Source organism: Globicephala melas, chromosome 3, assembly GCF_963455315.2.
Source record: "Globicephala melas chromosome 3, mGloMel1.2, whole genome shotgun sequence".
NCBI classification, from domain to species: Eukaryota; Metazoa; Chordata; class Mammalia; order Artiodactyla; family Delphinidae; genus Globicephala; species Globicephala melas.
The window spans coordinates 32,302,205-32,324,600 of NC_083316.1; the positions used below are offsets into that span (position 1 = coordinate 32,302,205).

General features: G+C 41.4%; 1 protein-coding gene across 3 annotated transcripts in view; it reads right to left on the minus strand.

The window, feature by feature from the left end:
* Window positions 1-22,191, minus strand: part of DAB2 (DAB adaptor protein 2) — a 52,850-nt gene extending 30,659 nt beyond the window's left edge. For 2 of the 3 annotated variants that reach the window (XM_030882053.3, XM_030882050.3), the window contains exon 1: window positions 21,629-22,190. The gene's annotated coding sequence lies outside the window, so the exon portion shown is untranslated. Of the gene's footprint in view, window positions 1-21,628 lie in introns of all 3 variants that reach the window. The other variant, XM_030882056.3, reaches the window with a different exon arrangement.
* Between the last annotated feature and the right edge of the window lie 205 nt (window positions 22,192-22,396).

The following is a 22,396-nucleotide window of genomic DNA, read 5'->3' on the forward strand; positions in this document are numbered from 1 at the left end:
TGGGTTTTTTGTTGTTGTTGTTTTTAAAGCACGATAGGAAGTTTGAGTTCTTGAGTTGGCAACTTCCAACTTCCAATATTCTTTTTTTTTTTTTTTGCGGTACGCAGGTCTCTCACTGTTGCAGCCTCTCCCGTTGCGGAGCACAGGCTCCGGACGCGCAGGCTCAGCGGCCATGGCTCACGGACCCAGCCGCTCCATGGCATGTGGGATCCTCCCAGACCGGGGCACGAACCTGCGTCCCCTGCAACGGCAGGCGGACTCTCGACCACTGCACCACCAGGGAAGCCCTTTCCACTATTCTTGACTCATTATGACCTCTCCTAATTTGGTATTCACCTCCACCCATTTTGTTTTTAAAATAACTTTTTATTAGGAGTATCTCCTAACAGGGCCTAAAGAATAGTCATCATAATAAAAGTGTTTGGGAGAGTTTAAGGCTTTAAGAAGGAGCTGAATGTTATCTGAATGAAGGCCCATTCTCTAGACTGGGCAATGCAGCAGATTCACTAGAAATGTCTAAAAATAGCTCACTAGTCTAACTGAAGTATTATTTACCATCCATTTTGCAGTCACATTACTTAGTTGTTTCAGTGCCATGACTGTTATTTTGAACACTTTACTAGGGTTAGAAAAAGTAGAATGTGCAGATTCACAATTAGAGTATGCTCTAGCCTCTTGGCAAGCTGGGCACAAGTTAACATGCTTGTATGAACAAAGGCATAGCAGACTGATTCTAGAATCCCTCCTTACACCTAATCAAACTCTAAGAGAGAAAGTACTGTTGGAATATCTCTGCGGTCGTTGGGCTGTGTGGAATTTTTGTGAATACAGACACATGAAGCTTGGGGTTGGATTAATTGACATGAGAGAGTATACCCATCTCAACTTTAACATCTCAGCTAATCGTTCTACCCCAGTTTTTGAGTATGACTTCCTCCAGCTTAGACTGAACAGAATAGGAAAACTGAAATCCAACTTTATCCTTTAGCTCCCGTCTACAAAGGGAAGGAAGTGACATTGATACTTTGGAGATTTGCAAATCATGTTTGTGCCACTGCTTTACATTGCTAGCATCGGATCATTTGGGGTAGCTGTGGTAACCCTGACACCAGGGACCATTTGGACTGGCTCAACTAGGCTATGGTACATGTGCTCTGTATATCTCGAGCGAGCTGGGCAGGGTGATGTAGTGGGTGCAACTTGACATGGAAAAGAGAATGGGGGATTTCTGGTCTAGTGTGCAGTGTGCTTCAACCTAGATTTACCAGAGCTCTGCATTTGGTGGTTATTGGGCCCTGATCCCCCTAACGATGTGGTATTTGTTCCTTATCTGTTGCTATTGTCCGTTTTTCACTTGTCCCTCAGGAGCTATGTGGTGAAGAGAGATTGGTAAGGTAATGACTGCATCCTTGAGTGAAGTTCATAATATTAAGTATCATCTTGAACTACCTTATTAGCTGCTTCTCTTTCTATTAGTGAGCTACCAAGTCACCTATGGAAGGAGCTAGGAGTGATTCCCTTTAATTCTAGGAAAGGCTATTAGGAATCCATTGTTCTGGGGGAAAGGATAGTGTGGCTTTTGAGGGGGTAGGAGAGGCTTGACAAAGGCTGACGATCTAGTGGGTAAATATGTATACCAAGCCAAGACATTTCTGGGAAATGGCCAGTGGATTGAAGTGGTCCAACATGGGGTGGTGTGTGTGGGCAGAGATGGGAGGGAGGGGTGGAAAAACTCCTTATGTCTGAGGAACGAGTAGAAGACAAAACGTCTAGACTCAAGACCTGGGCTCAAATGTCAGGGTTCCCATCGAACCCAGCCAAGAAGGTATGTTGGCACTTTGGGCAGGCCTCAGTACCCTGGCTGGTAGGTGATATGTGTGAGCACATTGAACGAGCTGTGTGACTAGAGGGCCTGTGGGGACATGATGGAACTCTGCAGAGCACTTCTCCCCCCACCCTGAGTCACCACTGCAGGACCTGAGAGAGTAGCACCTGCCTCAGTCACCAGAGCACTTGCTTTAGTGGCCAAACCCATCATGGTTTAGTGGTAGCACAGTAGCTCACACTGGTGCTGTCATAACGCTGGGAACACCATGCTGACAGTGACAGAAAGGGGTCCTCACCGAGTCTGGTCTAGTTATGAAGCGATAGTAACTAGAAAGTATACCAAAAAAGCAAGTGGAAGGAATAAGATTCTGAAAAGCTAAACGTTCATAGATAACCAGAATGGGTGGATGGAATAAACCAGTTTTAAAATCTGAGTTTAGAAGAACTCTATTTTGTACTATTAGATGGTAAAGTAGAACACTATACTTCATTCTGCTTCCCTCCCATCCTAAAGGCAAGGGAAGAGAGTATTCTAAGGATTGAACAATTTATATGAAATATTTTAGGGTTTGAAATTAAAAAAAAAAAAACAAGCCAAAACTACTAACATGGAAGCCTCTGGAATTTTTCTATCGCAGGGCCTCTGGGGCAATAATTTGAGAAGCATTATGATACAAAAACACATGATTTTTACTTTGAATTTGGCATCTAAATGTACAGTGGATATTATGCTTGTCCCTTACAGGAAAATGTAGTCAAAATACCAATGAATCAGAATGAGGGAAAAGGATTGTCATTGCACATTTGATTTCTAGGCCAATACGCTGACACTATTCCTACCTTCAATAATCTTCCCTCATATCTACGTGTACTTACCCAGCTGACCAGCAAATACTTCATCGTTTTCATGTCTATCCTTCCCAGGTTACTTTAACATACTTCTACCAAAACTCACCCCTCTTCCTAATTCCAAGCTAGTTTTTAAATAAATCATACAAATGAATCTTAGCAGTTTGTTTCCTAGCATGCACAGTATCAAGTTGTGCTTTCTCGTTCCCAAATGAAATAATCTGAATGACGTCAGCCCAGCCATGTAGCAACACCTAGCACATGGACTTCAGGATACAGAGTTTGTTCATTTGAGCCCCTCTGTGATTTCACCTATGATGCTTGCATATGTAAATCTTAACTGTTAAACATGTTGCACTTTCTACTTGAGTGCCATTACAATAGTCATCTTGAAAGTCCACGTGGATATTAGAAGAGCTCAAGAAAGCACGTTATTTAGAAGCACCTGCATCTTATTTATTTACTTAAAAAATTTGTTTTGCTTCTGTGTCTGGTTTACTTGATTCAACATAATATTTATGAAGTTCCAGCCATGTTGTATCTTGTTCATTATCATTGCCATATATCTCATTGTATGAATACACCACAAATTTTATCCACTTTGGAGCTGTGATGAACAGTGCTTCTACGAATATTCTACTACGTATCTTCTGATGCATGTATGTGTGCATTTCTTTTTATTTTACTTTATTTTTTATTGAAGTATAGTTGATTTACAATGTGGTGTTAGTTTCAGGTGTATATAGCACAGTGATTCAGTTCATATATATATACATATATATATATATATATATGGTCTTTCAGATTCTTTCAGATTCTTTTTCCTTATAGGTTATTACAAATTACTGAGTATAGTTTCCTGTACTATACAATAAGGCACTTGTGTTTTAAACATTAAGCTATAAACAAACATACACTAGTAGGATTATTTTATGATATACCATATCAGGCCATTTTAAAAGCAGGCAAGTCATCTTAAACTTTCCAAAACCAGTGCAAGAAACACTGTTTGATATTTAGTTTCTTCTTTAATAACCTGGCTGAATTATGTTAAATTCCAACGTGGTTTCCGTTCCTAGGCAGAGCCCCACGTTCATATAATCTTCAAAGCCGTGGCTTGAGTGTTTCTGTATCTTTCTGTAACTCACGTTTCAGAGATGTGCTGTATTTTGGAGAGTTTAAAGGAAGAAGAATCCAGCTGCCTTGTAACACCTGCACAGAGTAGTCAAACTGAGGTGTATGTAGTAAGTGTGTGTAGACAGTCAGGACTTCTTTTTTGTTATATTTCTGTACATAGACCAAAACCATGAAAAATTTATTATACCTATGTAGACCCAACACAAGATGAGTTTAAGTTATTTGATTCTAATATGTTATCTCTGGTTCTGAGTGGCCTTTTCAGTAGAATATGCCCTTTGTTTTCGTGTTCAATCTACCCTTAGAGTTGGCATTAACCTTCCATGAGAGACTTTGCCACTGGCTCCTGTTTCCACGTCTGACACAATCTCTTCTAGTTGGGCAAGATATCTACAGCCAACAGGGCATTTGGGCTTCATCTTCAAGAATGACAATGGCCCTGCTAACCCCATAGATAAGAATAGGTTGGTTTTTTTTTTAAACACTTACTGTTACCTGTGTGCTGAATATATTAACTACCATTTTAAGGATTTTTTTTTAACCGTTTAAAAATGAGCTTTTATTGTAGCCTGAGAAAGACGCTACTGCAAAGTGATTAGTGTAAACTGCCCTAAGGAGGAGAAACAGGAAAAAATGCAAATCTCTGAGAAAAGCCTACTAATAAAAACCATAGATTGAATCACCTGGTTAATTTAGTAGTTACTACAGTGAAATCCACAGAGAAAAACAGAAGCCAAAACATAATTCAATATACAAGTTAAAGGATATCTTCATGATTTAGCTGATTCCCCTTAGAGAAGATTTGGTTGTTTTCAAACAAGATGAAGGAAAAAGGAGTCATTTAAAAATAAAAAGGGGGACTTCCCTGGTGGCCAGTGGTTGAGAATTTACCTTCCAATGCAAGGGATACAGGTTTGACCCCTGGTCGGGGAACTAAGATCCCACATGCCGTGAGGCAACTAAGCCAGCGTGCCGCAACTACTGAGCCCACACGCTCTGGAGCCCAGAGCACCAAAACTAGAGAGAAGCCTGTGCGCCACAACAAAGATCCTGTGTGCTGCAACTAAGACCCAATGCAGCCAAACAAATAAATAAGTAAATATTTTAAAAAATAATAAAAATAAAAAGGGACTTTCTATTTATTTGTTGAATTTCAGGTTTACAGAGAACCAGGAACCTGATAACCAGCCCTCTCCCCCCACCCGACACCAGTGCTCTACCATGCCGAAGGTTAAGAAGTCTCCAGAATGCTATCTAAAAGGCCAGGGGAACTCGTCCAGAAGAAATAAGCATATAGGCTCATTTGCTTACTGCTTGGTTGCTGGCCAAATTAGATAAGTTAACAGATAAGAAATCCCCAGGTACTTGCAGATTCTGTTAGACAAGGAGAAGGGTGAGTCTGCCAACTTGTTTTCTTGCTTCTTGTGGTGATATATTAATTCTACTCAAGTACTAAAAATTTAGGAGACAGGTTCCAAAAATGGTCTGAAATAGCTAGCCCACCTGCTTTGAACTTGTGTGCACACAAATACTCTAAGAAGCTGTTGCATGGGACTTTCCTGGCAGTCCAGTGGATAAGACTCCATGCTTCCAGCTGCAGGGGGCACGGGTTCCATCCCTGGTTGGAGAACTAAAATCCTGCATGCCATGCAGCCAAAAAAAAAAAAAAAAAGCTACTGCAGAGTGAGATGGACAAAGTGTTGGAAATGCACAAGCATCCTTGAACTTGAACTAAGGTTCACACGCCATCATTATTCTCTCATTTTTTGGGAAATGGTATTGCAGTGGTCCCTGACCTTTTTTGGCACCGGGGACCGGATTTGTGGAAGACAATTTTTCCACGGAGTTGGGGGGATGGGGGGATGGGGGATGGGGGATGGGAGACATTTCAGGTGGTAATGAGCGATGGGCAGCAGCAAATGAAGCGTGGCTCGCCTGCCAGCCACTCACCTCCTGCTGTGTGGCCCGGTTCCTAACAGGCTGCAAACTGGTACAAGTCCGTGGCTGGGGGTTGGGAACCCCTGAATTGGACCAAATAAGCACATGGGGATAAGTCAGTGCATTTTTAAACTGAGGGATGGAAAAATTCTATATGGCAGCACATTAACTCATGCTAAATGAAACAGATTTGGGATTTTAATTGCTTCACAGTTGAAGCAACTACATTGAACAATGTATGTAACAAAGTGTTCTAGTTTATCGAAATATCTGTATATGGTTCATTCACTGCAGAGATAGATGAGCAAAGGAAGTTCCAATTACAAGAAAAAATCCTACCACTTAATATCAGACTTTCCCTTATAAAGTCTAAGTAGGTGAGACAGGTTTTGTTTCATGAACTCTATGCATAAATTCATGAGAATGCAACCAAAATTTTACCTGTTACCATCATGTAAGTCATCACCATTAACTGGTCCTCCCTTCCACAAACATGTCTAGACATCTACCTTAGGGATCATGGTGTACAATTGGCAAGTCTGGAAGAGTAATTCAGGGAACCTTGCATCTACTAAAGCCTTCGGGAAAAAGCCACCCCTATATGATTCCAAACATTAACCATTATTAATCTAAAGAAGCTTTCAGGAAGTCAATTTCTATTCCACCTTTGGCAATCATTTAAGTGATTCTACAAATGAAGTTAAAATAATGGAGGTGGTGTTTCAGAGCACCAAGTTAAGAGTTCTTAGAAAATGAAGATACAGCTTACTGATTTTCTTTCTTAGTTGCAATAATCAAAGAACACAAGGAAAGATCTCAAGTATCACCTTAATCTGTACAGATTTCGAAAAGTTTATTCTGGAATTTAAAGAGTGACTTTGAAGGTTTTCTAACACATATATTCCACTGGATTGTTTTCTTAAGTCATTTCTTCTAATATTAAAATCATTCCAGAGCTGGGAGAAAGGGGGAAAAAATCAAATTTGTACCAGCTGCATAAAAACAAGGTATCTAAGAAAATTGCCCTGGTTATGTCATTATACACCATTTTCAAAGGCTCGAGTCTTGAATATTTCATTTACTGTTTTTCTCTTTTTTTAAAGATAAGTTCCTCGGGTGGCATTAACCAATGGCTTGGAGGAGCCTAGGAAAATGAGATTTTTCTTCCCCAGGTCCAGCATAATTTTTTTTTTTTTTACTTTTGACCTAGATATTATTTTGCAAGATTGAAGAAGTAATCAGTGTCTTAACTTTATACTTACATGAAGTAATGTTCAATGCAGTATGCTGTTTCCTATAAACCTGCACTGGTAGCCTGATAAACAACTCAGTTTGGGTATTTTAAAAGGCAATAAACGCCTTAACTAAATAAACCATCAATTCATATAGAGACAAAAGAATTGCTACTTCCCAAAGAGCTTAACAGATTTGAAATGATAAATTTATATACTAAGATAATCTAGTTTCTCTGGCTTTTGGGACTGTAAAGATTCATTTATTAGATCTATGTCTGTGTCTTTTAAAATTTGTTATTCAAAATCATCTCCAGCTGCAGATGTTGTTAGTGTGAGTCTAATGTTGGTTAACCCTCTACTCCTTCCCCGTTAAATGAATTTGACTTAAGTTAATAGTGAGAATACTGTATTGTCTAACAGTTGCACTAAAAACCTGTGAAGTGTGTCTGTTTTCTAGCTCTCAGAGCTTTGGCTAGAAACTGTAAGAAATTAACACAACATTGTAAATCAACTATACTTCAACAAAATTAAAAAAAAAAAGAAATTGTGTCGAGTATTTGCCCTTTATATTGTTATTATTTATAACCTGCCTAGCACTCACAGTCACAAGTATCACCCAATGGTCAAGGCTTGGCTTTAGGGCAAGCGATTGGTCAAAAATGTGACTTACTATGAGGAGACTTTCCCAGAATAAGCAGATGAGATGAGAATTCTTCCTTCTCCCAGGCCTGCTGCATGTACACCATCCCTGTTGGGTTTCATTGCCTTCTTAAGATGACAAATCATGGGGGTGCCACACGGCTCTATAGTTTTAGCGTGAGATGAACTAGTAGGCATGGTTCCTTATTGCCGGCCACTTTGCTGGGCTTGCACTGAGACCTCCTGGCCAATTATGAGATGTCATATTTATATTCAACTACAAAAAGGTTTCTCATTAGTCTACACAGCAATGTCAACATCAATGATTCACTGTGAAGGAAATTTACTTGATTCATAAAAAATGTAATATTTAAGCAAGTGGTTTCATTAGCTTTTAGAGCAATCTCATCTGTTCTCTGAACCATTAATGACCTGTTGCAAAATTCTGTGTCTGCTAAGTAATTGACATTTAAATACTTGAGGAAAACATGAATGGATATAAGTGATTAGATAAGGCCTTCATTTGTAGCTTCTCTTTACGATCCCTGTGATATATGGTCATTAAATAAAAGGAACTTCAGTAGGTCCTTGAAGATTTAGATTCACTCCACAGTGGCATCTGCTATTTTCTAGTTTTATTATGTAGGCATTTTTAGCATCAGAGAATGCAATTAGATCATTTGTTTCCTTAGCTGAACTCTATAGTCCTGTGCAAAGACAAGTCTTTGAAAGCCACTATTAAGTTCCTAATCCAATCTTTATTAAAAAGACTCAATATTATGGACCAGGAGGTTAAGACAAATCCTTAAAAAAGTAATGATCAAGCTTTGCTATAACCCAACGATGCCTTCTACTGCAGTAAAACTTGAAGTTAGGAATATGTTTATAGTTTTAATGTTTTGTTCTTCTCTTCCAGTGTGGATGATTACAGGATATTGAATATAGTTCCCTGTGCTCTACAGTAGGACCTTGTTGTTTATCTATTTTATATATAATGGTTTGTAACATAGTTGTAATGTCTTTAAAAAACAGAATGTGATCCTTAAACTATAGATGTGTGTAGACAATGAGTTCCACCAAAGAAAACACTGAGAGAAACAACACTAACATGCTTTCTCAGTCTCTCTAAGGTAAGCAAAGTTTTACTTTCAGGACTAATTATCACAAGTAGGATGTGAATAAAATTTCTTTCTCAGGGTCATTCTCTCCAGCGTTGAGGTTCTCTAACTGAAATTTCATTCTACATTTGCACCTCCACCTAAGAAATCCCTTAAGAGTCAAATGCCACCTCGGTTGACTCTCCTTTTTTTTTTTTAAATAAATTTATTTATTTATTTATTTATTGGCTGCATGGGGTCTTCATTGCTGTGCGCGGGCTTTCTCTAGTTGCGGAGAGCTGGGTCTGCTCTTAGTTGCGGTGCACGGGCTTCTTTTTGTGGTGGCTTCTGTTGTTGTGGAGCACGGGCTCTAGGCACATGGGTTTCAGTAGTTGTGGCATGCGGGCTCAGCAGTTGTGGTTCACGGGCTCTAGAGCGCAGGCTCAGTAGTTGAGGCGCACGGGCTTAGTTGCTCCGCGGCATGTGGGATCTTCCCGGACCAGAGCTCGAACCCGTGTCCCCTGCACTGGCAGGTGGATTCTTAACCACTGCGCCGCCAGGGAAGTCCCCACCCCTGTTGACTTTTAAGAGCATGTCATCTGTCTCACACTGTGCTCAGTCAGTGTGACTCTACAGATGGTAAATCATTGGCTACCCCAGAGTTTGCTCTGAAGCCATGCTAACAGAAAATCAGAAAGGCCTTCAAATACAGGCAGCTTTGTTTCATATGTTGTTGAGAGCATATGGGGTTTGGTGACGGATCCCTGCTCAAAGCCATTACGATTTAGAGACTGGAAACAAAGTTAGCTCCTGAACGCCAGGGGTCAGTGCCAACAAGTCAATTCATGTCATAAATCTACATCCCTACTATGTGCCAGGCACTCTTCTAGCGCTTGGGATATGCCAGTGAGCAAAACAAAGATCTATTCCCTTATAGGGTTTACACTCTAGCAGGGGAAAGCCTTAAATGGATTATAGTCTTTCAGAAGGTGACAGATGCTCTGGAAAAAGAGCAGAGTAAAGCGGGTTGGGAGTTCAGGGTTGGGGATGGCTTTAATAGTTTTTTTAGGGGGGTGGTGGGATGAATTGGGAGATTGGGATTGACATATATACACAAATACGTATAAAATGGATAACTAATAAGAACCTGCTGTATAAAAAAATAAATTAAATGAAATTCAAAAAAAATAGTTTTTTAAGAAACACAGAAGGAATACCAACGTTTTAAAAGTTAAATTTATCTTCATCCCTTTCTGACAAGAGTAGAAGCTGAAGTACGGAAGTTAATCAACCCCCTGAAAGTCACATGGGTCTAATATCTATGCTTTTAATGTCTTTGTTTTAGAACAATACAGGCAAAAGAGAGAATTAATCTAGTTCTTCAGATAGGTGGAATGGGTGTTAGCCAGAAAATACTTTTGGGAAAGAGGAATTGATAGCAATGGGAAAAGGATATTTATGTAATCTTGACTAGAATACCAAACCCGTGCTGGGTTATATGATGGGAAAAGGTTGAAAAGTAGGTCAGACTGGATTAGGGTGGGTTAACAGAACTCTATTTTGTCTAGACGGTGCTGAGAAGACTTTGAGGTTTTGAGCAATGGTGTAGAGGTCGGGGTGGTGACAAATCTGTGTGTGGAGCCGTGGTATCAAAGAGTCAGATAGCTTTGTAGTATGATAGTTGCATGAACTTGCCATTTTGAGTGATTCAAAACTGCCGGTTTCTTTCATTTAATTACTTGGTTAATCTTTTGGAAACAAAGCCTTTTAACTGAAAGGTTAAGGTCTAACAATCTCAAATGTCAGATTCAAGGTTATCCCATCTTGCCGAACTATGATGCTTGGTGACCCTCAAACTTCAAATAAACAACATGTCCTAAAGGTGGCTTAAAAAAAAAAAAATCAAAGGCCATTATGTCTTATAACTTTCATTCTAAGACCCTAGAAAAAGAATTCCCATAATGTCAGTTTTATAAAACCTTACGTAAGTATAATGATATTTGAAATGTGAGCGACTAAAGGAACTTGTAAAAGGGAGCTATTGACTAAAGTAGTCATGTCATTGTAGCTCCTTGCTTAAAGCAGAACAGATAGCATTTTCCCATTGTATATATGTTTCTCCATATAACTGTTGAAAGACTAGAAGGAGGAGTCGCAAAGAAATGCTGGTCAAGAAGGGTGGCAGTAGGGTGAGAGACAGATTTCTGCTTCTTATACATTTAGAATAGTGATATTAGGGTGACGTGTGCCTTTCCGCATTTTTAAAATTAAATTCCTTAGGGATGTACTAATTTGTCAGATAGCAATATTTAAAATGTAGGCAAATCTGTAGTCTGACTTGGGCTAAAGACAGAATCATAAAGCTACTCTAGTATCAGTCACATGAGATTAAACTCAAAAGCTAAGAGAACCTACAAATTGAACTTGAACATCTCTGCAAGCGCGCAGAACGCTGCTCACAGAAAGCTTTCCACACTGTCATCTTAGACTTCGTTAAATGTTTACTTGTCCAAAATTGTTGAGAAAAGCTCCTGATACATTAAAACAAATGAACAGTACGTTTTGAATCAATTACTCACTGGGGTTTGAAAAAACTCTTATGCTAGCATTTTCAAAGTTGATCAGAGTACGGTCTATTGCCTATTTCCAGACTGGTTTTCTTGGATCCAATGGGGTCTGTGTAGATAGGAACAAGTTGGCAACCTAAGTTAAGAATTAAAGAACCTAATTTGTATGTTCAGTACAGCTGCACATACAAATTTAAAAAAGCAGCTTTCTTTGATCTGAGCAGAAATTGTGTTAAGTCAAAGGGATAACCTTAATTATTCAGTACTGAGCCAAAGGTTTCATCTATTTTCTCAATTTTTATTAGTTCTTTAGTAAATAGTTTGGTAGATGCTCTTAAAAGGAGAAAACAGGAGGAGAATAAGAAGTTGTCCTTGGACAACCTGATGAAATATGAGGTTGAAAACTATTCGCCACTATGATTATTATTGGCCCTTGTGATAATATCTATTGGGTTAGATAGATGTATGAGCCATGATGAATACTCCAGTGGCAGAAGTTAAACCAAAGGCTTGACAACACCATGTGGAGAATTTCAGTAACAGCTTGTTGGCTTTTCTCAGGCCCTGAGCAGATATAAACTAGAGGAACCTAGGGGTACTGCTCATTATAAATAACCTTAAAGTCAAAAAAAGACTCAAAACTATTTTGCTTATACCAACAGATAAGGCAAGCTGAAGTTCTCTGTTTTGCTCCCTTTACAATAAATTCCAATTAATGCTGCAGATGAGAGTCGCTTGAGTCACTCATTAACCTGGCGATCTGGTTAGTGTTTACCAAATACCTACTGTGTTCCAAGCACTGTATTATGCTGTATATACAGTGACAAAAATAGATATGGTCTCTACTCTCAAGGGGCTTACAGTATAAACAGGGGAGAGAGAATAAGCAAGTAATAGTTACAACTGCTACTAAGTATTTCAGAGGAAATGTTTCTGATTAGGGTAGAAAGTTTCACTGCCATTAATAACGTTTACAAGAGAAGGCAAAATTAGACTACTTCAAGGAATTCTATATATTGTTTTCTTATTAATATCAACCACGGAAAGATGAAAATTTTGTCTTAAGGGTTTAATTACCCTCTTCAATAGACAGTTTTAAAATGATGACATTTACTTAAAACATTAATTAGATGGGAGATATTTACATTAAATATTTGGGAATCTCCTATAATAATATGGCAATCTGGAAGACCATCTGTGTGACAGAGCCAGTGGGAGGAAAAAATCTTGTGATATGCTAGGTTATGAAGGAATGTCAGTGATGTTTCCTGCAAAGTTATCTTAAAATCCAGAGTTCTGAATCAACACTCTTTTCATAAACACAGGAAAGAAACATATGCTCACTTGGCATCAGTTTTGTCACTTCAGGAGTACAAGCAATTCAGAGATGACACAAACCTCTATATTCTAGAACCAAACATGTTCTGTGGCACTCTTAATTACCAGATTTTTCTAAGAGTACAACAGGGTCACTTTCAGATCAGGCCAAACTACTGAACTGTGGATTTAAATGAAGCAATATTTTGAAAACGTAACCATGGGTCTCTACTAGTGGCTTTAGTTATTTAAGGAGCACTACCTAGTTTACGAGAGGATCAGCAAGAGAATATTAGGTAACAATTGGTTAAGGTTAGCCTTCATCAAGAACATGGACTTTATTATCACCCCAAATAGTAAGGCGCTCAACAAGTGTTGGCTGCATGAAATATAAGAATTTGGATCCTAAAACAGAGCACAGTTGCATCCATTGTTTCTGTTAAAGACTTCTTGTATACAAAGCTGAAGATTTCTATCTCTACACACTATCTGGAAACTGAAGTACAGATTTTCTTTTGTTCATGGATATACCTAAAAGATCCACAACAGTATCGTCTGTAGCTTAGAATGAAGCTAAGATTTTATCTTAGACTGTTCACGTATCTACTGAATCTGGCAAACTTTCGACCCTCTATTTTCCATAATTACCCTTTATTTCCATACCTCTCCTCCCTCTCCACCAAAAAAAATTTTTTTTACTTAGTTCCGGGATTCCTCCCCAGTCTTGCTTCATCGCCATTCCGACGAGTTCCTGCTTCCAAAAGAGCTATACTATCTTGTGTCACGTACCTTGTTCCTGACAATTAGCCAACTCTTAGTACAGTGTTATATTTTTTATACACACAGCACAGGTATTTCATATTTAGAATACTTGAAGTAAAAAAAGCTCTTTGTGGGATTAATTCTCCCTTCCATCTTCTCAAAAGGATCCAATGAGAATCTAAGTTGTAAGAGCCTCTAGTTGTCTCTGACCCACTTTCATGGCTGAATTCTTGTAGTGGCGCCCTCTCAGACCTCAGGGTCTTCCTGATTTTGTATTAATCAGGCATCAGTGTTCAATTCCTCTATTTACGTCAATCTGAGATGCAAAGCCTTGTATATTTAGAATGCACAGTAGATATATACATAGCCACCTGTTCCCTGGAGAAGCTGATCTCTTCCATTTACCCTGAACACACACACACACACACACACACACACACACACACACGCACATGTGCGTGCACACACAAGTACACAGTGCCTTCTCTTGTTACCTCCCTAGCCTGTAATACTTACTGCCTTCACCTACTTAAATTCCTATCTGTCATTCAAAGTTCACTCAAGATGTGTTGTCTTAGGTCTTCACTTACCTCTCACCGGCCCTACCATTTCTCTACACTTGACCTATTGTTGTCTTCTGATTCCTGTGGAACTCTTCCCTTAACTCAATGAAATTCTGAGGTCAGGGAATCATCTACCCTACTTTTCTAGCCCCCATGCAGTCTGGTAGAAGGAGTGCACTTAAAACATTAGAGGTAATACACAGTTGCAATTTGTTCCTTACTATTGAGATCTTTTCTTTACCTTGCTGATTTTCCATGAAAGAACAGGTCTTTCTTCAACTGCTAAGCAATCGCTACTCAAACTCCTCCTGCCAATACAGCCAGGTTAATTGATCTGAGTCAGCATTTTGTTTTCCGGATTTAATAAAGAGATCTACCGCTTCGCAGATAAAGATCTAAGTCCTTGCCCTGACATCCAAAGCTCAGTGCAGTCCATCTCTCCTTTCCAAATGATATCACCCCTTACCTCTCTACCACCTGTACTTTCTCTTGGCCAGACTGGCCAATCAGTATTCTTTGGGCATACATCTGCATGATGTACTTATGAGCTTCTGCCTAGAATGCATTTTTCTTCCTACCTTTGCTGATTTGACTTCCACCATTCCTTTGAAAGCCAAATCCATCATCACACCTGCGTCCTTTTCTTTCTGTACCACTCTGTACCACTTAATTATAATAAAACCATACGTTAGTTGAGCGGTTGTCATTTTCTCTGAATTTCAGGTAGGCAGCAACTGTTCACGCTTACGTGTTCCCTAGCAGGTGTTAGGTAAATGCTTTCAGCCAACTTTCAATTACAACCAATGAAAACTTTAGATCACCTGGACAAATCAGAAACCCCAAGAACAAGTTATCAGGCAGCCGAGCAAACATCTATGCCTCAAGATATCCTTCAGAAGACAGGCTGGACATTGAATAAAACTATCATTTCAATTCAAGTACACGAATTCTTCTGAAAAGCCTTAGCTGTAGTTGAATCTTGGTCCAGGCAGAAATCCATATTAAATCTCCTTATCGTCAACCAGCTATGGATGGAAGAGCCTGTTCTATTTGTTTTCTACTTCAGAACTGGGATTTTATTTAAGATATCTGACTTCAGAAGCAAAGGGTAAAAAAAGAAATCCCAAAACAAAAACAAAAAATAACACGACCACCACCCAATGCTGATGTAGTGAAGCAGAGCTGGTATTTTCCTTTTAGGGAGGTTTGAGCACCTACTGTGTGTACCATTCCAACTTCTGATCTACAAGTAAGTTACATGTTTCTCATCTGGGTTAACATTGTGCCCAAACCCAGACTGGTTCGGCATTCTTCATAGGACTATGAGAGCCCTCTGACAAATAGCCGGACACATTTGGCTTATTTCTGCTGCCTTAAATGGTAACAAAAAAACACGTTAGCATCGCGTTACATATTATAGAAGATTAGAACAGCTCTTGGTCCCTTCGTGGGAAACTTCAAATATGAAAACTAAGTGAGATCCTTTGGGTGAAATGTTTAGAACAGGAAGGCAGCTGTACCCAACACGGATACATGAGTGAAGATATTTTTAACTTGCCAGTTACTTGGGCATGGATTAATTCTAGACCTCAGGAGGACTCGACTGTCCTGCCCAGAGGAGGTTTAAGTGGTACCTTAAGAATTAACATCTGTGTGCCTGTACTTGTTTAGGAAGCATGGCCACATTTTCCTGCTCGAACTTCACATTTAATAGTTTCATGGTAGGTAAGAAAGATGGTCTCATTTTCAGCCTGAAGGTGTTCATCTCTAGATTTTAGCTTGCCAAAAGACCACAAACAATGAGAACAAGACCATTTTCCAATATCAATTTAGTTATTTCATTGAGAATTATAGTCCTAGAGCAGGTGCACTTCTGAAGCAGCGGCTCTGAGGAAGTTGTTTTTTTTTTTTTTTTTCATGGCTCCTCCTTTAATTTTAGTTTGGAGGCAACTCGTTCTATTGACGGAGAAAATGAAGCTCAGTTGTTATATCCCTCGCCTTCAATAGCAAAGCTGAGTTGTGGACACCGTCATTTGTAGTTCAAAGCCCAAGCTCTTAACCACTAACCTATGCTGCCTCTTCAAAGCCAGAGTTCCAATTCTCTCCTTCTAGATCACACCCTTGTATCTTTCAGTCTAAGGCGCGATCTCTGCTAAACACCCGTCTCTGATGAACACTGGTCATTCTTAGGACTGTTTTGCAAGGAGGGTGAGGTGACTAAGGGTCAGGGACTAAGAAATGGCAGTGCTGTCATTCCACTGCAGGAGTAGAGCCTACATTCTTTACTTCACGTAAAATAGAATTTCTTCTAGACTTCCTTCTAGACTTCTATTCACCGGGAGTTCTTCCGTTGCTAGCCTAGCAACATACTTCATGTGACAGGTGTTTACTAAATATTTTGACAACTATCAAGATTTGAATCATAAAGATTCACGCTTGAATCCTGGCTCTACCACTTAATGGTATGACCTTGGGCAGGCTGATATCTATTGATCATACTGGAGTTAAGAAATGGAGATATCTTTTCTACCTTAAGTGATTTAAAGTGAAAGTCAAATGGGAGAATGGCATAGTACTTCATAAACCATAAAGCGCTATAAAAACTAAGTGCAGCAGATTCATTTACCATGATGGCAAGGCCTACATCTGCACTCTGGGCAAGGCATGAAAAAATAAAATAAAAAGTTTTATAGGTTAGAGAGAACCATCTGGTTCAAGAGTAATGATGTAGTTTACGGAAATCTTTTTAAAAAGAAGCAACTGGGACAGTCTTCTAATAAACGGAGATTAATTATGTTTTTTAAAAACCCCAAAGGGGAAAAGGATTTGGAAGCGAACTGACAATATAAAACTAAGGAGTAGATCGGTTTTCCTAGAATCAAGAAAGCAGTTATGTGAGATAGCAGGAAGAATGTCAAGGTTTGTGCTTTTTCATCTTTCTCAGACTCAGTTAAACTGAGCGATGTTTAAATGCTTTATTATTTCCATGACTGTAGGAATTCAGTTACTTTGTTATGCTTTCCACTGAACAAGTGAAATCTGAAAGTTACTCTTAGATCACGTGAAGGGCTTGCTGAGATACAGCTGGACGGGCCCTACTGCTCACATCTGCTTTAGTGGATGTGGCATGGGAACCCAGAATCTGCATTTCAAACAAGTTCCCAAGGATGCTGATGTAGCTGGTCCGGAGACCGTACTCTGAAAGCTAGTCTGAGATGAGTTCTTTCTAGCTGTGAACAATACACTCTAGCTAACTACGTGTCCAATCTTGAAAGAATGAATGAATCTGACTGTTAAATGAGAACTTACACAGCTCATCGGTTACATAAAGTTCTTGAATGAATCTGACTGTTAAATGAGAACTTACACAGCTCATCGGTTACATAAAGTTCTAAGTCTGTTTCAGAATAACACTTTGTGTCACATTGCTAGGGAGAAATAGGGTAGCGTTTTACCCAGAGAAAACATTAAACTGTAAATTCCTCACCCAAATCTCTTCCAGGTTGGAGAACATTTCAAACCCAGCTTTTCCAGTATTCTTACTTCCTAACCTACCAGCTCCATGGTTACCTAAAAATATAAGTGACAACCCCAATGCATTCTGCCTCACCGTAGCTCCCCTGCCCTGAACGCTCACTCAGCCTGCTCTGTTCACTCAGAAAGAACTCTTACTAGTTTAAAGGAGTTAAAGGTCACTTGCCTCTAGCTAGCTTAGGGGCTAAGTTATAAGTTACAGCAGCAGAAAAACATTAACTGGCTTGCTCTGTATTGAGCCAACAGCTTTTATGTTCCTGAAATTTCATAAGCCATAATGTTTGTGTCATGATGATGTAAGAATTAGCAAGAGCTGGACAATTTGGATTATAGTTTTGGTTGAAAATAACTTTAGAAGAGAAGGATGAGGTAGGTAGAGAGGAGATTCTACCTCACTTAATTAAAAAAAAGTAACTTCCATTTTTAGACCAGGAAGCAGTTTGTTCAGATTCTGCTTACCCTAGAGTGACAGGCTTCCTTCCAAGGTAGGAGAAAGATTCGGGAAGGGGAGTAACGGTGGCAACCTGCCCAGCTACGTGGGCAAGGACAGCATGGGGCCCTGTGTACTCAGAAGACTTTTTATTTCTAGCCTAGTCCCTCAGTTTAGTTCCCGTGGTCCTCTCCCTTCCCACTTCCTTCTGCTATAATGCTGACTTCAGGCAGAAGGATTGCTCCTTCTCTGTAGGGGGTCTGGGGGTAGGGGGTGGGGGGAAAGACTTAAATGAGACCAGAGGAGGTCAGCTTGACCAAAGCAAACTGCAGGCTCCAGGCAGAGAACAGAGAGTAACTCCCAGGCGGTTTAGTGTTAAGCACAGCAAACTCCCTGGCTTTGTTAATACTAAGTGCTTAAGTGATTAACATTTTTCAGGTAGACAGGCGGTGTCCAACTTTGACAAAGACATTCCCCGTTCTGCATTTAGTTTTCACAAAGATACATAATTCAGTGGTTCAGGGGGCAACATGAAAACAAAACATCGGAGTAAACTATTCTAAGCATACCGGATTAACAGTCTTCCCAACAAACCTGGGGGTAGGTATTATTATTCTCTCCAGATAAGGAAGCTTAAGGTCAGAGAAATGATGCAATTTGCTCAAGGTCACATGAGCAGCAGTGCTGTCCCTGGGATTTGAACTCAGGCCATGGGGCCCCAGAGCCCACACTCACAGCCAAGCAAGGTGTGAGGTGGAAATGGCCTGTGTGCCAGCCCTTGGTGTCCACACGCAGCGTCATGTGTTCCCCTCACCAGAAATCAGCGTACTCTTTATAGGAGGGGGCTCGATGGCCTGCTTTCCTTTTGAGTCACAGGATTAATCCAGTCAGGAAACATTACCATGAGTTAGGTTACCCTTAAATACATAGATCTGAGGTTACAGCTATTTCGGCTAAATGTGATTTTGGCCAACCTCTGTGCGATCCAGTGGCACGGCTTCAACTTTAGAATTACACAGCAGCGCCAGAGAATTTTCAAATACCACATCCTGTTCCTCAGGTGTTTCATATTTCGAGTCGAGTTCTCATTCTGGTTCTGCTTGGAGTGTAGACAGCCTCATGCGTTTGGTCAAATACCAAAACCTCCCTAACTGGTCCAGTTTCAAGGCTTTCCACCTGGGGAGGCATCTTCTGCTTCCCCTTAGGGCAACTTAACACCCTGGAGCTCTGTCTTTGGCAGCCTTCTCAAGTATTTCAGCATCCTAGGTTTGTCTTTAAGAAAAGCATTAATTAAATCCTCAAGTCACTAGAGACTGAGGAAGGGAAACACATGGAAACTTCAAAACTACCCAGGTGAAAAGTATCATGGTAGCAAGTGTAGGCTTACAGACATATGAGGGTAGAAAGAGAAGTGAAGCAGCCCATACTGGCTGTACCACCAACAGCCCAAGTCTCCACAAAGCCTCCTGCTGACCACGAGCCGTGACCAAGGCTTCCGTCTTCCTGCTCTCTAAGTCTGCAGGTAATGGAAGGCATGGCCAAGCAGGCCAATAATATCACCCCAACCAGCTGGTCAGCAGCTTCCAGGGGTCCCCGTACCACCTTCCTTCATGCCAACAAGTGTCTTGAAAGCAATTCCCTTCAACCCAAACAAGGTGGCTGAAATCCATTCAACCTTTTGGGCAAGGCAAGACATAAGGCTGATTGCACAGGAATTTGGACTTTTAGTTGAATCTCCAACTATAAAAAGTCTTGAGGGAAATGCAGACCCTGGATTCTGTCCTTAACAGTGAGGCAAGGCTTTGAACAAGCGCTGTGGCTCCCTTCCTCTCTCACATCCTCAGGAGAAGATCAGCTGTGTCCAAGATCACCAGAATGGCGACTACCTATGTGTCACAGCTCAAAGTTGGAAGACGTTCTCCTACCATCTACTTTAAAATGGAGGAGGGTAGAGCTTAAGAAGAACTGGTTGCTAGGGCATCCATTTGGATAAGAAGGGAGAGAGTTGGGAGTGGGAAGGGAAGGGGAAGGGAAGTTAGTCATCACCAACAAGAAAAAGAATCCAGTCTGCCTTAGGAGGATACTGGCTAGGGATTTAGAAGTAATCTCTTCCAGAAATACACATTGGAAAAAACCACTAGGCCTCCTTTGTGCTTTCTCAACAAGATTGCACATTGCATTAGGTATACCATTGTTTATTAGCACATACGTAGCACTTCAACCAAAAGGATCCTTCCCCAAAGATGAAGGACAAATACTTCTGAATTCTCATGACAATAAACCTTCTTGCAGTATCATAGAGGCCTATCTCCCCTCAAGGAGGGAGAGACAGAACCTGGGGGCGTAGGGGGCAGGCACCACGCCCAGAGAAGAGTAGCCTCATCAAGGTCTGGCTGCTGGTTTCAGAAGCCAGATGGAGGTGTCGCAGAGCATGGAGGCAAGCCATTTGGTAGCTGTCAGGCTCCCCCATTCCCAGCTAGTCCCTCCTGCCCCAACAGCCAGTAGATGCTCCTGTGTGGGCAGCAAACCTCAAGCCCGCAGGAAGATCAATGACATACCCCATCAAAGCCATTCCAAGAGCCTTATCGGACCTCTGGAGGGCATTTCTGCAGCTGCCTTCTTTCCTCAGCCATTCCTTCTGTTTGAGTTAGCTCTGTCTTACCTCCCTCTCCCCCCTTGCCCTGCTTTGCCTGATTAGGGCCAGAAATTTTTTCATTAAGTCACTTTATAGTGCAATAACAACATTTACTATTCATGAAGTCGCCCCTCCGTAATTGTTAAGTCTTTGCATGTGTCTGGAAGCTTATTTCGGCTCTTCTCGTTTTACAGAGTGCCTCTCTTCCTTCCAAACACAAACTAAAAAGAAAGAGGATAAGGTGGGGGGAGGAGGGGAAAGGATGGGGTGCAGATAACATCCAGATTCTTTAAGTGTTTTTAATCCAGTTCGATTTCCCTTTGGACTCAGAGGGCTCCCTTCTAAAATTGACTGCGGACCTGAATTCCAGGCTAAGAATTAAGTCAAGAGGAAAGGACGACAGAAACAAATAACAGAGTCAGCTCTAGGCTTATGAAACCCGCTATGTTGACTGGGGCTCCAGTCAACCATTCTTTTTTTCCCCCCTTTTCCAAAATTCTTACTTAATCTTTCCAGATTACAACAAGCAGGCAGACACCACTTAAACCCTCAGAGTATTTCAAACAAGTTTGTTCAGCCTCTTGGGCAGATACTTTCTTAAGAATCGGGTGTAAGACAAAGTTCACATTTTGATGCCATACGTTGTCAGTCACCGGAAAAAAGCTTCTCGCGGGCACAAACCAGGTCCCCAGCCTTTGTCACACGGCAAAAATAACCCCCCTTGGAGGAGTTAATTAGGCGGTCAGCAGCCACACCAGCGTCCGATCCGGGCTGCCCACAGAGCTTTTAAACAAGCACACACACACACACACACACACACACACACACACACACACACACACACACACACACGAGGCGCTTGTTAAATGTCACTAGTTGGACATCTGGATTCCGACCCCAAAGATAAACGCATTTCGTGGGAGCATTCCTCGGATGTCAGGCCACAAAACCGCCTTTTGCCCAAGCACACCGTCTCCTTTCTAAGATGCCCCAGCAGTCCCAGGTCTGCATCCCAAGGCGGAGCGGGAGGGAAGCAAAGGAGGGAAAGAGGTCGCCAAAAATGGAGCCAAAGGGAGGAAGGATCGGAAAGCTACTCACAGGCTAGCTAGCGCCTCCGCGATGCGAGCATGACTTCCCGGTGGTGCCCGAGCCTCCTGGCTACCGCGCAGCCGACACGGCGGCCGCGCTTAAATAGCCGCCGGCCCGGGAGCCTCGGAGCCGCGGGCCACTCCCGGCGAGATATGGTTCTAATCAGATGCTGGCAGCTGAGGACTCCCCAGGAATGCGCCGGGATGTTTTTGCTGCCTGGGCTGGGTAACTCCCCCTCAACGTGTCTGCTGAGTCTTCCAAACTTAACTGTTTATTAACTCGAGCTGGGGCCGCGCAGAGGAGCCGGCTCCCGTGGACTGGGAGCCCCACCAGCGCGCGGCGATCGCCCGGAGCCCAGCGAAGGGGAGGAGGAAGGAGTCAGGGCGCCGTCCGGAGCCCAGACTCGCGGGGCTGGGGACAAGGGACAGGGGAGGGTGCGCTTAAGGACAGGAAAGGGAAACTCCGCAGGAAAGGGGTGGGACCCAGCGACCTTCATCTCACAAATTCCTTCTCTGCGTTGCCGCTTCCAGTGATGTGGCGTCCCAAGTCATCCTAACCCGGTAGGGCCCTTTGAACAAAGGGCTGCCTCTACTCCTGACTTTCCTGGCAAGAAGCAGTGGATGCTAGCTCAGATCTGCTGTCGCTACAGTTGCACGTGTGATTGCCCCCTTTAAAGGAATTCGTGTCTCTTTCACGGCAGATGTGGGTGCACTTAAGTGCACCAATTTAAATTGGTGGGTAATCTGTGTGTATATGTAAAACATACTGTATTTATGT